Source organism: Furipterus horrens, unplaced genomic scaffold, assembly GCF_987537825.1.
Source record: "Furipterus horrens unplaced genomic scaffold, mFurHor1.1.pri manual_scaffold_3, whole genome shotgun sequence".
Classification (NCBI taxonomy): Eukaryota; Metazoa; Chordata; class Mammalia; order Chiroptera; family Furipteridae; genus Furipterus; species Furipterus horrens.
Window position 1 is genome coordinate 85,395,212 of NW_028327173.1, and position 17,683 is coordinate 85,412,894.

At 42.2% G+C, this 17,683-nt stretch overlaps 1 long non-coding RNA gene across 1 annotated transcript; it reads right to left on the reverse strand.

Annotated features, from left to right (window-relative positions):
• Window positions 1-314: 314 nt before the first annotated feature.
• On the reverse strand, window positions 315-10,484 carry LOC150015431 (uncharacterized). The gene is made up of 2 exons (XR_016509997.1): window positions 10,426-10,484; window positions 315-600 (listed from the first exon to the last, which is right to left on the reverse strand). It is a non-coding gene; the product is annotated as an uncharacterized LOC150015431 (long non-coding RNA).
• Window positions 10,485-17,683: the final 7,199 nt, after the last annotated feature.

Sequence of the window (17,683 nt, forward strand, 5' to 3'; positions counted from 1 at the left end):
GAGACCCTAAGAAGCAGCCCTTGGTGTCATTTCTAAAACTCAAGTCCAGATTCAGGGTCCCAGTTAGCCTCTTCTGCATTGAAAAAGGGCCAGAACTTGCACAGATGTCTCAGGGATAGCTCAACACAATGCATGTGTTCATTTAGGTGGGAGCAGTGATGCAGTTGCCAGTGCCTCCCATAGCAGTAATCTCCATGCAGTTAGATTTGCTAACATTTATGCATATCTTATGCCTGCATCCTAGCCATCATCAAAGATAGTGAAGAACCAACAGTTCCAAGGATGAAGATAAATGCATGCACATAACTATAATAAAGGTCAGAGTGTTTAATAATAACAAAATGTATAATTGCAGACCCAAATAGTGCTTTGGGAGTACAAAGAAGGAAGTGACTTCCTTTGGATGGGGGAAGTGAGAAGAGAGTTGGGAGGCAGGCTTCTTCCACCTAGGCCTTGTGGGCAGGGTCTTGAAGGGGTTAGCACTGAGTGAGCCAAGTAAAAAGTCCATCAGGGTGGTCTTCCCTGGTTCATGGTTGCGGCACCAGATGTCTCTTCTCTTATTCTTTCCAGCAGGATGGACTCCCAGGCAGGACTGATATTCTAAATTATAAAAACTCAGTAAGGTACAAGCAATAACCAGTGGCAATGGATACACTATAAACAATCAGGCTGGTGCACGCCCATTAACCTCATCCCTACTTCTAGGGGTGCAGCTGGTGGGGAAGATGAGCGCAAGCATCAGAGGAGTTTGGGTGTAGGTAGAGGTTTAGGGAAAGAGGCATAGTAATGTTATAACCACTTCTGTGCCCAGTTGTTTTCCTTCTTTTTTTTTTTTTTTAAGGAAACTTAAAATTAGTTCTAATGAGTATGTCTTATTTTTATCATTATGTGACAAACATACCAAAACCATCTACTAATTTTAAAAGAGTATGAAAGTTTCAAAAGGAGACAGTGGGACCACCTCACACCCATGAGGATAGCTACTATAAGAATGAAAAGAGGGGGACTTCCGGCCAAGATGGAGGCTTAGACGGACACGCTAGGTCTCCCTCTACAACTAGAGAGGAATACAACTACTTCAAAACAAAGGATAACTAGAAATCCCAGAAAATAAAACTACACGGAAGTCCAACATATGAAGTTATAAACCAGCAGTGCCATTTGGGCAGGTAAGAGTTAAAGAGGGCAGTGCTGTTTGCGGTCGCACCTGGACAACGGCGGGCGGAATCCCGGATCCGTCAAGCCCCTGGCGGTGCGCGACCCCGGCGCTGGGGAGAGCGGCCGCCACATCGCCTTGAACAGTGAGGCCCAGGGGGGCGGGAGGACGGATCCCGGTCTCCTAGCTGAATAACTGTGTGAATCCATCTTGGACCCCCGCCCCCAAAGAAAGCACCACAGGGCTGCGAAATAGGTCGCGGACAGGCGCCGGTCGCTGACTTATGACGCGTACACAGGCACCGCCCCCGACAGCCGGCCCAAGAAAACAAAACGCATCTGTCAAAATGAGGCAGACAACTATAGAAATCCTGGTGACACAACTCACCAGACAGCAGATAGAGAACCTGACAGATGAACAGATAAGAAACCTGTCAGAGGCTCAGTTCTGGGCCATTGTTAACAGATGGCTTACAGAATTCACAAAAGAGCAGGAAAAAGATATGAAAGAAGCGAAAAACTTTCATAACGAAAGGAACAAAACCGCATACGAGACAGAAGGAAAGGAAATAAAATCCAGAGTTCATTTCAACAAACTGGAATATGGAGAAGGAACAAGCAGTCAACCAATGCAGCGAGAGGAAATGGGAAGCAACAATGAAAGGATCAGAAACCTCTGGGACAGCTATAAAAGGCCCAACATAAGAATCATTGGTTTGCCAGAGAATGAGGAAGATGAACTAGAACTTGAAAAATTGAGTGAAAATATAATAAAGGAGAACTTCCCAGACTTGGGGAAGGGAATAGACTTGCAGGTCCAGGAAGCAAGGAGAGTTCCCAAGAGACTGGACCCAGGGAGAACCACTCCAAGACACATTATAATCAAAATGTCAAAAGTTAAAGATAAAGAGAGAATCTTAAAAGCAGCAAGAGAGAAGAAAAGAATTATGTACAAAGGGGTCCCAATTAGACTATCAGCTGACTTCTCAAGGGAAACCCTACAGGCAAGAAGAGACTGGCAAGAAATATTCAAAGTAATGAAAATCCAAAACCTACAACCACGAATACTCTACCCAGCGAAATTGTCATTCAGAATAGAAGGACAGAGAAAGTGTTTCCAGGACAAAATAAAACTGAAAGAGTTCATTAGATCCAAACCACTGTTATATGAGATGTTAAAGGGACTGGTTTAAAAAAAAAAACAGAAGCTAGGGAGATGAAACAAAGGCAAACTAAATAGGCAACGAGAGTGGAAGAGGAACTGTGGGTACGGGAAGCATATTGGGGGGAGGTCAACAGGGAGGGGGGATGGGGAAAGGGAGGGAAATGATATAGGAGTTGGGGATCAAGGTAGGAGGGAATGGAATAGACGGAGAGAGGTTGGGAGGAACTGTATGCACAACTAATGGACATAATCTAAAAGGGGGGGACAACTGGAGGGAGGGGGGCCACCGGGTGGAGGGGAGCAGAGGGAAGGGAAATTGGCACAAATGTAATATTTTAATCAATAAAACACATTAAATCTGAAAAAAAAAAAGAATGAAAAGAAAAAAAAAGACAAGATGAAGTGTTGGTGAAGTTGTGAAATTGGAACCGTCTGCACTGTTGTTAGGAATGTAAAATGTTATAGTTACTGTGGAAAACAATATGGCATTTCCTAAAAAAAATAAACATTAAAGTCTATATGATCCAGTAATTCTAATTCTGGGCACAAATCGAACAGAAAAAATTGAAAGCAGGAACTGCAACAGATATTTGTACCCTCATGTTTATAATAGCACTATTCACCATAGCCAAAATCTAGAATCAACCCAACTGTCCATCAAGAATGAATGAATGAACAAAATGTGGTATATACATACAATGGAATATTATTCAGCCATAAGAAGGAAAGAAATTCTGACATATGCTATAACATCAATGAACCTTGAGAATATTATGCTAAGTGAAATAAGCCAGTCACAAAAGGACAAATACTGAACGATTCCACTTATATGAGACACCTAGAAGAGACAAATTCATAGAAGCAGAGAATAGAATGGTGGTTTCCAGGGGATGGAGGAGGGAGAAATGGGAAGTAGTGCTCAATGGGTATAGATTTTCAGTTGGAGGAAGATGAAAAGTTCTGGAAATGGATGGTGATAATAGTTGTACAGCAATGTGTGTGTATTTAATGCCACTTAACTGAACATTTACAAACGGTTATGGAGGTAAATTTTATGTTATATGTATTTTATCAAAACATTTTTTAAAAGACCATGCAAAAAAAGGCTATCTTAGGAGGGGGAATTGTTTGTATAAATCCTGAAGGTGGGAAAGCAGAGTGCATGCCTGACCCCATCATGGCAGTCACTTGACATTGCCTGTACTGAACACTGGGAATGAACCGTGAAGAAAAAACGTTGAAGAAATTGGTTGAGTTAAATGATAGAAATGCATGACATCAGAATTGGGTACATTACTTTATAGTGAATTGACAGTTTTAAAGTAAGAGGGTAATATGATTCAAAATGGAAAATACCTGTAAGTAGAATCCCGTGGGTTCATTGAATGAGAAAGAGACTGGATATCTTAGTTGAGAAAGAAGGGCTAGAAGAACAAAGGAATTTTTAATCGAGTGGCAGAGGAGAAGGGTGGAAAAGATGTTGGAGAGGTAAAACCAGTGTGAAAGGTGAGCAAACAAGAGTCAGATATGATGTGTGAACATGGGGAAAAGGTGTTGACGTGACTTCCTGAGATGGCAGCATAAAAGGGGTTGGAAGAAATAATAACTGCATTTTGAAAACTGTCCAAGTGTCTGTCACATAAATAAGGTGAAGATCTGATAACAAGAACAAATGAGAGATGACAAGGAGGCAGAAATGCACCAGGCTCCATAGTCTTGGTCCTCTAGATCTAAGAACATCCTCCCCACCCTTCAGTTCTCTAAAAACAACAACTCCTCCTCTTCTTCCTCCCCCCTGCTCAGATCTGCTCCTAAATGCTACTTCTGATTTAGGTGTTCCTGCTAGGTGTTCCCATAATATTCTGTGCCTCCCACATCAAAGCACTTGCCACCTTTTATTGTAATTGCTATCGTAATTTTGTTCTACAATAGCTGGCCCACAGAAGATACTCGATAAATACCTATAGAATAGATGAGAGGAATGTAGGTGAGGGAGGGAGAGAAGGAGAAAATAAGGAATGAAGGAAGGAAGGAAAGAAGGAGGGAACCCTGTGGTGGGAGAAGTCAGAGTGAGAGAATGAGTATGAAACCTGTCAAGAAGGGGCTGTGAGTGGAGATGCCACAAGTAGGGAAGAGAAAGATGTTGCTGGCAGCTTAAATGAAGAAGAGGGCTAAGATATATTTTTCCACTCATGGAGACTATAGAGATCTGAGACTATTCATAACCCAAAGGGAGAGAGTCACAATACAAGCAAGAGAAGGCACAGTGATGGCACAGGTCAGTGGAGTTTGTAGGTAGACTTAAAGTCAAGGTCGGAGACAAAGCGCATTAGCCTTTGAGAAGATGCAGAATATAGGGTTCCCTAAAAGAGGAGGGAGGAAGGAGGAAAGGACAGGTAAAGCTAGCAAATGGGTGAGAGAAGTTGAGGGACCTCGCCTCTGGAATGAACGAAAGTCATTTGATGAGCGAGGGGGTCAGGTTGCAGGGGCAGCAGACGTGCGGCTGGGTCTTGGCAGTAGAGAACATGTTTAGAAATCCCTCGCTGGTTAAATAAGAAAGATTGTTAATATTCACAGGAGGTCTGGAGCCTACGGAGCCCTTAAAATAACAGCACACAGGCCCTGGAGGCAGATTGCTCTCCAATAATCCAACCTTTAGTGTTCAGGGGAGAGTGAGTCCAACAGGACTTTCCGAGAAAAGGAAAAGACTTTGTACTGATTCCAAGCATTGTTCCAAGCAGCAAAGTCAGGCTAGTAGAAGAGCTCTGACAACCAGATTGCCTCACGCAGGAATGGCCAGCCCACTCCCCCACCTCTGCTTTGTGACCTGTCTGGGCTGTAACCCAGTAGCCTATTCCACCATCCAACATGATTCTCTTGGGAGTCATGACCTCGGTCATGGCTGGAGCCCACCTAATAGCAAGGAAGAGCGGGGAACTCCCTGCACGACAGGTACAATTAAGTGTGTATGTGAAGTTTTTTATTGCTTTGGAACTGCTACCTACTTCACTATTAGAGATGTGCCATTGACACCAAAATGAGAAGAGAAGCATAGTAAAGAAGGAGGCCACTCACTGTGGTCACCTATGGATTGGCTTAGCCCTATTCTTATTCCTAAAAATTAGCTGATATCAGCTATCCCAGGAAATGAGAGTGGTGGAAGGTCACGGGCCAGGCCACTTTGGAAAATAAAGAAGATAGTAGAACTGGACAGACTGCTGCATTAAGACTTCTAGATAAGACCCACGGGTACTTGGGATTTTAGGGGCAGAAGGCAGGGGGAGGAAATAGAGATGAGAAGTTTATGGAAAGAAGAGCTAGAGAGAAACAAACAAACAAAAACAAAACCCTGCATACTCCATAATTTTACTTGGAGTTGGCTATTTGGAGGGCAGTGGAACATTTTCAGGAAGAACTTATTTTCAGAGAATATTACAGAACACAGAGTGGGGTTAACTCAGAGCATTCTGGCAGAGCAATCCACCCAAGTACAACAGAATAAAGTCAAGGAGTATTGGAATGAAACCAGAAAGTATGAAACTCAAGGGAAGTATAAAGGGGGCGTCCTCACCAGCTGGTTTATCCTATAGCCAGCTCCCCTCAGGCAGACAGCAGGTTTCTCTTTGATCTTCCTCTCTTCTTGATAATTCAGTTTTATTGAACATGTTATATGGGCTCTCATTTAATCATCCCAACTGCCCTGTGAAATAGGTATTATTATTATTCCCATTTCACAGAAGAGGAAACTGAGGTCCAGAGAATTTAAATAACTTGCCCACGGTCACTCACAGAGTAAGCAGCAGAGTCCAGACTCAGATTCAGGCCAAGTCTGTGCTCTTCACCTTTCAGGTGCTGCTTTTTCCTGGATGCAGTAAGAAAAATGAGAAGGAAGAAAGGAGGGAAGGAAGAAGGGAGCTGTTTGGGAACACTTGGAGAATCAAGAAATGGTTCTACAGACACATCTCAATAGACAAGGGATATAGTTATACCAGATGCAGGAGCAAAGTTCTGGTACCAGCCAGCTCAGAAAGATGAGCTGCTAGGGGCGCCCAAGCCCCAAAAGTCTACACCGCCACCTTGGCTTATCTCCCCTCCTGCCTCCTTTCCAAGTATTAATATCACATTCTTTTGATAATGTTTCCTTTTAAAGGAGATACTACTCTTACTAAAAGGTCAACCAGCTAAAAATATTTTGCTGGGATTTTCCATGCCCTGTTTGCATGATTTCCTAGCTTGAAGTCTTGCCTAGGAGAAAGGACTGAAGCATTTTCTACCCACAGGGAGTCGTTTTCCAGGCACTGGGGCCAAGGTTTCTTTTCTCCTTCTTCTTTCCCTATTTTACCCACTTTGCTCTTACCAGTAACTTTAAGAAGAACCAAAAGAAATATTTTGTTTGTAAAGATAGAAAGGTTCTTTTGACATTTAAAGACAAAGGGCCAACGTTCAGTTTTAGAAAATCCTTTTACAATAGCAAAGGCGGAGTGCTGCTGCATGTGAGTTGCTTAAATGAGTTTTCCTTGGGACAGGGATTCCAGGTACCCTGCAGAGATCAGATTGCCGTCAGTGGGCACAGCCATTGTGCACCACATAGACTGGAGGGATACCTCAGTTACCTGGCAATCCTTCTAGCACAATCACTAGTCTGGGCCAGGACATGGAGGGTCACTATTTAAACCTCTCTTCCTGGAGTGTTTTTTCTTCTATTTCTCTACCTGGCAAAATTCTACTCATTCTTTAGCACATAGCTTAAATTTTATGTACCCAGATTCGGTTGTTCTGTCTTGCAGATTCTCATAGCAACTGACTCCTACTACCCTTACAGTCCTTGTCATTTATTTGCCTGCATGCCTTCTTTCCCCAACACACTCCCTCTCCCTGTTAGATCCATAAGCACTTGCATCCAGGCCAGGATCAGTCTTTTTACCTCTACAAAAATAAGGCCTGGGATCTAATGGGTACTGTTAAGGAAAAATGGTTCTGATACTTGGTAATGAAGACTTTATTCAAGACTGTTGCAATCGGGGAGAGAGATTGGGCTCAACTCTGAAGACAGCAAGGGCAAGTAGGGATTCATAGCCAAGACGCAGAGTGAGGCGGGGTTCAGGAAATGGACTATTACTAAGAGGGCACATCAAGAACAGGGGAATTCTTGCTAAATTTACTTATCAAGATGCTTTGCTAAGATTGTGTTGGGCAGGTCAAAGACAGCAAGGGAGCCAATTTCAAGGCTTATTTGAAAAGAGGGCTCAGAGGAGCCTGACTAAAGTTTGGTCAAGGAGAGAGTCTTAGTCATTACCAAAGAGCTTATAGAACGAAAGGATTTAAGAAGTAACCTCTTCTCGTGAGTCAACATTATTTACGTTACTCCCTCTGTAAACAATTACCAGCTATCTGATAAAGAATCTCTCGTTGACCAAACTCTAGTCAGGCTCCTCTGAACTCTCTTCTCAACTAGGCACTGACTTTTGGGCCTCTGGGTTTGTCTCTGCATGGCCCAGCTTTAGCAAGAATCCTGTTGAGTCAGTTAAGCCAGAATCCCTCACCCTCTGCATCTGATCACCCTTGATATCTGACCGGGGTCCTCATTCTCCACTTCCTACAGATGATGCCTGATCATCCTGACCTGCCTTCAACAAGAATCCTGCTAGGTCGGTTGAGCCAGAACCTCCCTTATCCCTGATGGTTCTACTCAGTAATTTTCCATCCACTCACCCCCCCCCTCCAACTCTGCTCCGTGGTTATAAATTCCCATTTTTTTATTGTTGTTTTAGAGTTAAGCACAATCTCTCTCCCGCGCTGCAAAACCCTGTTCCAGGAGTCCCTACACATATGGTGATAGTTCCCCCTGGAGTAAAGTCAGCCTTATTGTTCTTATACTGATGTCATGAATAATTTTTTTTATTAACACATTTTTTTACCAAACCTGGCTAGAGAGCAGGCCGCACCCCAGGGCACTGACAGAGGGTGCTCTGGCCAGGCAGCCTGAGATCCATGGGTCTCTTAGGCCCAGGGCGCTGCGAGGAGGTAGAAGTCCCTAAAGAACAGTCTCCCCTACATCACAGCTGTGCCTGCGGCTAACCCTTGTCCTCAATGTCAAATTTTCCTCAGATCCAATTAAGCTTTCAACTTGATACTGCCTTCTAGTCAAGGAGGGTTGGGTTGGTTTGTTTGGTTGGTTTTTGTTCCGTTGTTTTTGCCATTTAAAATATTTCAATTTAAATACAAGGGTGGGCAGAAGTTGGTTTACAGTTGTGAGTACACGAAACATGATGTTTATTATTGTATTATTATTTATTAATTATTGTATTATTTTCCATGCAAACAACTGTAAACCTACTTCTGCCCACCCCTGTATGAAAAGCAACTTGCCTTTTTCCTTCAAGATTTTTGATGTTTTGAAAATATCTTTCAGTCCCAAAGCAGGTCCAATGGGAATTTCTTTTAAGACTCTGAAACTTGAGAGACCAGAAGCAAATGGTAGAAAGTGAAGGCGCCCAGGGGACAGTGAAAATAAAAGATGAGTTCTGTTTGTTTTCAGCCTGATTCCCTCACAATCCTCTCCTCCCATAAGGAGCTTCCTGTTAGCACAATCCTCTCTTCTGAGGTTTTAGAACTGGGGAAAGATCAGTAATCTAGCCCAGACATGTCAGAGCTTCATAAGAACAAAGGCCACAGAGGCTGAGATAGAGGGAAGGTCTCAACCCTTTGGAAGAACAGGATCAGGACAGGAGTCTCCACATCTTACTCTCATACTCTCACATCATCCCTTAGAACAGAGGCTCCTGAATAGGAGCTGTTCACTTGTCAAAGTACTTTTACATCAATTCACTGCCCTGGCTGGTGTGGCTCAGTTAGGCCTAGGTTGCAGTTACATCAGTTCACTAATTTGAATCTGGAAGGTTCTGAAGACCTGTTTACATGGGAGTTTTTGTGTAGAAATAACCTAGAGATTGTCCTTGGCAATTTTCAGATAAGCTCTTTAGCTTGCAATCTGCACTCAGTGTCTAGAGCAGGAGCCCTCGCATGTTCTCTCCATGATAATCGGGGAGCTCAATAAACAAGGAAATCGAACTTCAGCTCCCAGTGAGAAACTCAGGTTGTCATTCTCAAGGCTGCAGCATTTACTGGCCTGCCATATGGGAAAGCAGCCACCCCAACACAGCCTACAGATTCCAAGTGCACCTGAAACTAGAATCATCCATCTCAGCTTTTTCATGGAAATATCAACTGGAGCTGTCTCAACCTAAGTTAAATTCAAAATATGGAAATATATATGTGTGTATTATATATGTGATATGTGGCCATAATATAGATATATGTATTATAAATACATAGTTTTGAACTTTTATTTGAGATAATTTCAGTTTCAGAAAAGTCGCTAAAAATACAGAGAACTTTTATAGACTCTTTACCCAGATAATCAGATTTTATGTTGGTCCACATGCATTTTATCATATCATACCATATCATATCTCTATATATGTATATGTGCCCCTAAATTCGTTGAAAGTAGGTTACATACAATTATTCCCACTTACCCCTGAATATACCAGTGTTTTCCGAAGAACAAAGATACACTCTTACATAGCCACAGTAAACTCATCAAATTCAAGAAATTTAATGATGATATGATATTGCTGTCTAATTCACAGTTCACTAAATATGGCTATCATGCATCCCAAAAGTTTTAGTGCAGCTTTCAGTTATTTAATGTTTTTAATAAAACACAGAAAAATGTTTTACTCACTGTAGTGATAATTCATGAGAACTTTCCCACCAATTTATATGAAGAACAAATGATTTGCTCCATAAATTATTTATTGATCCAGCCCCTTTCAGTTTGCTTATTGCCAGCACTGAAAGCCTCTAAAGATCTATTTAAAAATTCAAGCAGATAGTCTGACAGTCCTGCTGGTTTCAAGTTGATTTGAAAGATCTGTTATTTCATTATAAATGCAATTAATCATCAGGGAAGTTGAAGAGATAAAATACAGCCTTTGGAATTTTAACAGGACTTGGGCTTCTGGGACAGACAAAAATTACATGAGGTTGAGAAATGTTCTTTATGAAAATTACCCCAGTCTCCATAAGATCAGGATACTCACGATTGATAGTTACACCAGAAGCCAACAGAAGAATCACCACCCCAAGCACAGAATCATCCTGGCTCCATGCTTTTATTCCTTAAAGGGAAGGAGAGGAGAGGAGATGATTTCATAATAACATAGAGATTGTATCAATACCACCTACTTACCCTCAAACATACTCAATCTTACCCTCAACTACCACGTCAGTAGAAGAGATATCCTATCAGGTGATTCCCTCTCCCACACCATGCATGACTTTCTCAAGGCTATTTTCTCTTCTCTCCTTGGAGACATTACCACAACACCCATCTCTCTCTCTCTCTCTCTCTCTCTCTCTCTCTCTCTTTCTCTCTCTCTCTCTCTCTCTCTCTCTCTCTCTCTGTCCCTCCCACCCCCGCCCCCTTCCCTCTCCTTCTCTGTCTCTCTCCTTTGCCTCCCTATTGGCTCTTTCCCTACATTCTCTGTCTCTCTCCTTTGCCTCCCTATTGGCTCTTTCCCTACAGCTGGGAGCCTACTCAAATTTTTCCCCAGGAACCGTGTCCAGGTGCAGCCCCACCTGGAGAGGCGTGATGGAGGGTGCTGGGCCTGTGGGGAGGCAGATGTGTGGTAGCAGAATCAGAGACAGGGAACCAAATAGCCATGGGATGACTGAGCTACACACGAAGAGAAAGTGAGATGAGGTCTTCAGTCCAGAGTATCTGGGTTGAGGGGAAGGGGTTAAAATTAAAAATCCCAACAAGTAGCAACAGGGTAAGAGAAAAACAGAAAATCAAAAGATAAAAATAAATATTTGCTAAGCATCTTATAGTTGAAAATAAACTCAACTATAAGAATATAATTATAAGCTCATATATAAAAGTTTACTTTTATGTTTTTTTGCCATGCCTTGAGACCCAAGTAGTGTCCAGATAAGAGATATTAGTGTGAATTCCCATCAGGCATTACCTCCTTCAATTAACATTAAAAAGAAGAAAGGGAGAAGCTACAAAGGGAATTTTAGTTTTCCAGCTCAAGGCAAAAGGTGCCAGGTGGGGGTCAATTGGTTTCACCTCCTCCCACCAGCTTCTTTGCATTGGCGGTAATTGGGCAGATCGGGTTTCAAGAAGTCATTCTCCCAGAGCCAGTGCAGGTGGCTGCTCCCGTCTGCTGACAGCTAACACTAATGCTAATGAAGAAAACAAACAGATCAGGGCTCAATAGCAACCAAAAGAAGCAACTCAGGAAGAAAAAAATAGATTACCAGCATGATTCTCTCTGTTGTGGGCAATTAGGGCCGTGTGGGCTCAGGGAGCTTCCAAGGACAAGCAGAGGGCCAGGCAGCATGCCTACCAATGCCACTGGAAAATGGAGGTGCTCGTATTGCAGATCAGAACGATCCCCAAGTGTAAGGCTTTAGGGAGTATGTCTCTAGCCATGTTTTACTCCCGCAGCACGGGAACTTCATGTGTTTAAGCCTCACAACCACCTGATGAGGTAGTAAAGCATTTGGTACACGAGGAAACTGAGCTTCCATGAAATTCAAGACACTTTCTCAACATCATAAAGAAAGTGGCAATGATAAGTGGCAAAGGTGGGTTATCTTGAGAATTCTCACTCAGAAGCTCTTGTTCTCTCCCACGAACACCAGGAAGCAAACAGTGAAACAATGTGAAAGCAGGTGACATCACCCCATCACTTGTTGTTCTTCTAATTCCAGATGGAGGTGGACTTCTCTTTCGAAGGGTTTCCTCTGCCTAGAGAATAAAATTCAAGTTTATATGCCCAGTTCAGGGCCCTCACATCTTGTATCCATTTACCGCTTATCCTGCCTTTCACTATTTCCCACTTTAGCCTCACCTGTCTGTAAGTCACTTTGCATATCCCCATCCCCAACCTGGATTTCTGTTGTTCTCCGGCCTGAAGTATCCACAGCTACCCCTTTCCTCTTCAATATAGGCCACATCTGCCTTTAGGAAGAGCCTTCCAAGCTTGTCTGAGGTCAAGTCATCTGCACAGCTGTCGCCGACCTTTCCAGTGCCCAGGGATCACTCCCTAGGCTAAAATGTTGTGACATTTAGTCTGCGGCTCTCATTTGATATTTGCCAAATGCAGCCTTGGATTTTATATGAGGGTCCCATTGAATATGACTGACTTGAGCCTGAGCCATGAATAGTGAATGCCAGAGGGGGGGTTGGGGCCCGGGAATCCCCAGAAAGTCATGTAAATTAGGAAGTGCCTGGCATAAATCTGCCAAACATGATGACATCATAGGGCAGGAAAAGGTCAGCAGACACTGGAGGCTAGAGAGGAATTAAAAGCTTAAGTTAAAACTTAGATATTAAAACCTTAGTTCAGGCTTCCTGTGAGAGGCCGGAGATCTTTGGGATGGAGACACCAGGTAGAACCTGAAAAACATGCTTGAAAATGCTTTCCAAAGACCACAAGAATCAGCTAACAAGATTTCTTGTATTACCATATATACATTTTCTGAGAATTCATGGCCATTCAACAAAGCCAATTAGGGTTCTTAACTCAAAGCTTTTCAAAGTATTTAGTATGCTTATGTGAACTGTGAGTCTCTAAGACAGAAATATGGAAGGCAATATTTTTCAAAATCATTTGTCCAGGGAATTTTTTTAGAGCCTCTCCTACATAGTGATCTTCAGAAGACACTTAATAAATGCTATTTACATTTTTGCTATTTTGTTGTGGCTTAACAAGTGCTAAGACTGGGAAGTTTTACAGAGATTGGGCCTTATTTTTTATTTAGTAAATTTATCCATTTATTAAAAGCCAGTTATTGGAAGCTTTGGACCAAAGAACGAGTCCAGTCTGGATTAGTAACAGTCGAGTTAACCATAGAATTCTTTGAGGTATATATCATAAAATTGGAACCCAGCCAAATGATTTGATACATTTCTCAAGTTGACAGCTGGTATTTTCCAATATTAAAGACACTGAATGGATGTTTATAGAAAAAAACCACCACATTTTCGTTATTTTTAGCTTGATGGTCTTTCTATTAGCTTATGGAAAAAGCCCTGCTTTTGTGACAAAGCCTATTTCAAGGACTTATTTTATTAACTTCTGGGATTGTTCTATTGGAAAAAAAAAAAACTTATCTACTTGATCCATTTTAGTTATCTACTCTGCATGCAAAAAAATCCTTTGACACTTGACCACCTCTGCACCCTTCCAGATATGGTGAGTGAAGACAAAGCTTATATATATTTCAGGAAGAAATGCTTTTGGATATAATGCCAATTTATAAGGTGGTACAAATTTCAATGTCAGGCAAAAATTCTTTGGGGGTTATTCACCAATTTATTATTTCTGCCTTTTGTCTCTTTCATTGTGGAGGGGTTGACAGAGTGTTGACCTGGCCTTTGTCTATGGGCACTATTGTAACCTAAATTTCAGTTTAAGCTTTTAATAGTTTCTCCAATACCATTTCAAATACCACAAACAGATTTCTGATGTCATGAGTGGATGTGTTTCTACTTGATCCTGATTCTTGAGTTAATTGGTATGCTATTCATTTTTTCCATCATATCCAACAAACCTGTTGCTGACATACTGCAGGCCCGAGTCTACAGGTGTTTCTAAAACACTGCTTCCCATTCTATGATACCAAAATTATACTTTTTTCTTTCATCTGCTTTGGATTCAAAATGCCCAGGAATACTTAAATGTTTTCTTCGACTTGGTAACTTTTTCTGCACAGATAATTAGTGTGTACATTGAACCAGTTAAGGTAAAAATAAGAGTCTCTGGAAATCATGCTGGTTTATTTAGGAAAGAAATAATCTGCTTGGAAAACCTTAATAATGGTAGCACTTCTATTGATATGACCATTCTATCAACACTAGCATGTAACTCATGATTGAAGACATCCATGACAAGCAAGTTATTCCTGATACAGGAAAACAGGTTAACTCCCAAATATGATCTTGTGAGACACATTTGGGCTTATCTATGTCCTTTCATAAAAAGTCTGAAGTCAAAGCATTCGTCGTCGTCGTCGGCAGCCGTCCGTCTCGAGAGACGATGGTGTAGCTTCTTAAGAGTCTATCTGCACCGCCGAGAATAGCTGTGCAGTCCGACTCGGGAGTGACATCGTATCTGTCTCCTCCCGTGTTGAATCGACATCTTGCGATGACGCTGAAGCTACAGAGCCTGGGCAGGGTGATATGGAGGGTCTGCTGTTGCCCATGCAGCAGACCCCCCCTCTCTTCGCAGCTGAAGGGTCCAAGGGAAAGACGGAGTCAATACAGCTTGGCTTCAGGTGCGCCGCAGGAGTTGCCGGTGTTGACTACAACGTCAAACCGCCTTAGGGACTCCGGCTCCGGATTTTCTGTCGGGGTTTACTCCCTTAGCCTTTCCCCTGAAGAGGTATGCCGCAAGGCAGCGGAGGTTTTTTGGAGTCAGAGTTTTCCTTCTCTGAGTCAAAGCATTACAGCAGGAGAATCAACTAGTTATGGGTTACCCAGGTGTTGACCAGTTTCTAAGGAGTCTCTTAAGGCTTATGGAGATTACGTGAGCCTAGGCAACTAAGCTGCCGTGACTTTTTTAGGTCTTTTTTTAATTATTAGCATTTGTTCAAACAGCTGTCCAAGTCTCATAAAAGACCTGCATTTAGCCAGATAAGTGGTTTTGATTTTAAAGAAAAAGGGGTTTTTTCTTTTCCCCAAATAAGTACAAATTATGAGGATAAAATGAGGATATGGGAAAATAGTTTGAGAGCAAAAGTTGAATACCAACTTTATTTCAAGGATTACCCTATCAATAATATAAGCTTTACATATTCCTAGTCCCTGGCTGGTTTGGCTCAGTGGATTGAGCATCGGCCTGCGAGCTAAGTGTCGCTGGTTCGATCTTCCAGTCAGGGCACATCAGAGAAGGAAAACTCTGACTCCAAAAAACCTCCGCTGCCTTGCGGCATACCTCTTCAGGGGAAAGGCTAAGGGAGTAAACCCCGACAGAAAATCCGGAGCCGGAGTCCCTAAGGCGGTTTGACGTTGTAGTCAACACCGGCAACTCCTGCGGCGCACCTGAAGCCAAGCTGTATTGACTCCGTCTTTCCCTTGGACCCTTCAGCTGCGAGGAGAGGGGGGTTCTGCTGCATGGGCAACAGCAGACCCTCCATATCACCCTGCCCAGGCTCTGTAGCTTCAGCTCCACTGGAGAGGACACTCCAGCGTCATCGCAAGATGTCGATTCAACACGGGAGGAGACAGATACCGTGTCACTCCCGAGTTGGACTGCACAGCCATTCTCGGCGGTGCAGATAGACTCTTAAGAAGCTACACCATCGTCTCTCGAGACGGACGGCTGCCGACGACGACATATTCCTAACGGTAGTAATTTTTAAAACCCAGAGGTTATGGTTTAGATTAGAAATTTTTGCCCTTTTTCATTCATCTTGCAAAAATTCCCCAAGTTAAACAGTCTTCAAGAAATCCGAAGATGGACTAAAACTGAGAACTATAACGGATATGGCAATGTCAAGTTAATGATGTCAAACCGGATCCTAGTCTAGGAAATGCCAAGAATGACAGACCTATACTGATGTCATCTGCCCCATTAAAAGTTTCAACCTACACTTAAAACAAAAGGAGTAAATCCATTTCCATGTTTATTACAGAAGAAACAGACATATGAAGTTTCATATGCAGAGGTGTCAGAACCAGGGAGAAGACCCAGGTGTGATACCTTCCCTGCTCAGTGAATAAGCACAGGGCTTTCAAAAGTCAGCAGCCTCCCATAATTGTTCCTTCAGCCCTACAACGTCTCCCACCCATCTTCTGTGCCTTCTCCTACTGTCCACAGAAAAGGCAACACAAGCGTCTTCTTGTATCACATCTTAGAGTCACCCACCAACACCTACTCCCACAAAAATATAAGCAAAAAAAGTGTCGTTCTATGAACATCTGGTCCTCTGACCTCTTAAGTTCAGTCCTGATTTCTTTAAGACCTTGAGTTCGTGGGCATGTTTGTCTCCATGGCTATGTAATGAAACCTGTGCTTTGAAGGTCAGAAACTCTGGAGCTGAAAAGAGCAACACTTCTCTGAGTTTGAACCATAGGCTGTCTCTGCAGAACAATAAACAAAGTTGAGAAGCCCATTTGCAACAGGATCTGAGCTGGTTGATGGCTGTGCACAGCTGACAGGTGAGTCACAACCATCTTTGGGGGATGTAATTTATGTTGGCTGCTTTGGCTTCCTCATTTCGTACATATTAGGTTTAGAGAATGCAAGGAATTTGCTAGTTGAGCAAGTTTATCTGTTCTGTTTTCTAACCAGGCTGAGGTATGGTTGTAAAAAATTTCCTCAGCAGACTTTGCTGCCAAAGCAGCACACAGTTCAATGGGACGGTTTAAACCTGGAACAAATCTTCTCTGAAAATGCACTGTGTGCTGAACAGAAACAAAACCTAGCTGACTTTGAAATAAAGGAATCTTAACTTACTCCCAAAAATTATGGCAAAACCTAGAACTGCATCATCCTTCTATGTGCACACAATGAATGAGAAGAGCCCAATGGGATCAGGTAAAGGATTTGCTGAGCACCTGCCACACGCAACATGAGACATTATCCCCATTTACTGATGAGGAAAACTGACAAATACAGGAGTAAAATAACTTGGCCGAGTTCAAACACTTACAGAGCAAGAATTTAAAACTGTCTCACAATCCAACCAGGATGATTATGTCATGTTGGTGTACTGTATTCCTTTTTACCCCAACAAGTTGACCAACTATGTAATTAAAAGTCACTAAAGTATAAACTATTAAATTAGACAAAAAATATTATGCATTGAATTAGAATGACAGATTTAAGAAAAAACGCATAAATCAAGGTCCATATTAATGAGTGACTTATCAAAATCATACAATTAATGTCATTTTCTGATTTGTAAACAAACCTTGAACACTGCATTTTAACATTCTTTGGAAGGTTAAATTTGTTAGTGATAACACGTAGAAACTCTTGACTTTTCTCATATTTAATTTCCTAGTGTGTATTTTTATCAGAAGAAAAAAGGTAACATTAGATGTATCCTGTGGAAATGAAGTACAAACTGAATTAATTAAGGTTCTTGGGTAAGACTGTACACAAGTTCAGACTAACTTAACTAGGGTTCTTGGGTAAGAATGGACAAGACCAAAGAGGAAAAGTAAAATAGAACCACTACACCATCTAGTGATGAAACTCTTGCTTTGCAATAAAACCACCTGATGCAATTCTATTCTGAAAATCAGTGTGAGCCTGAAGAATATTCATAAAATTGGACAAA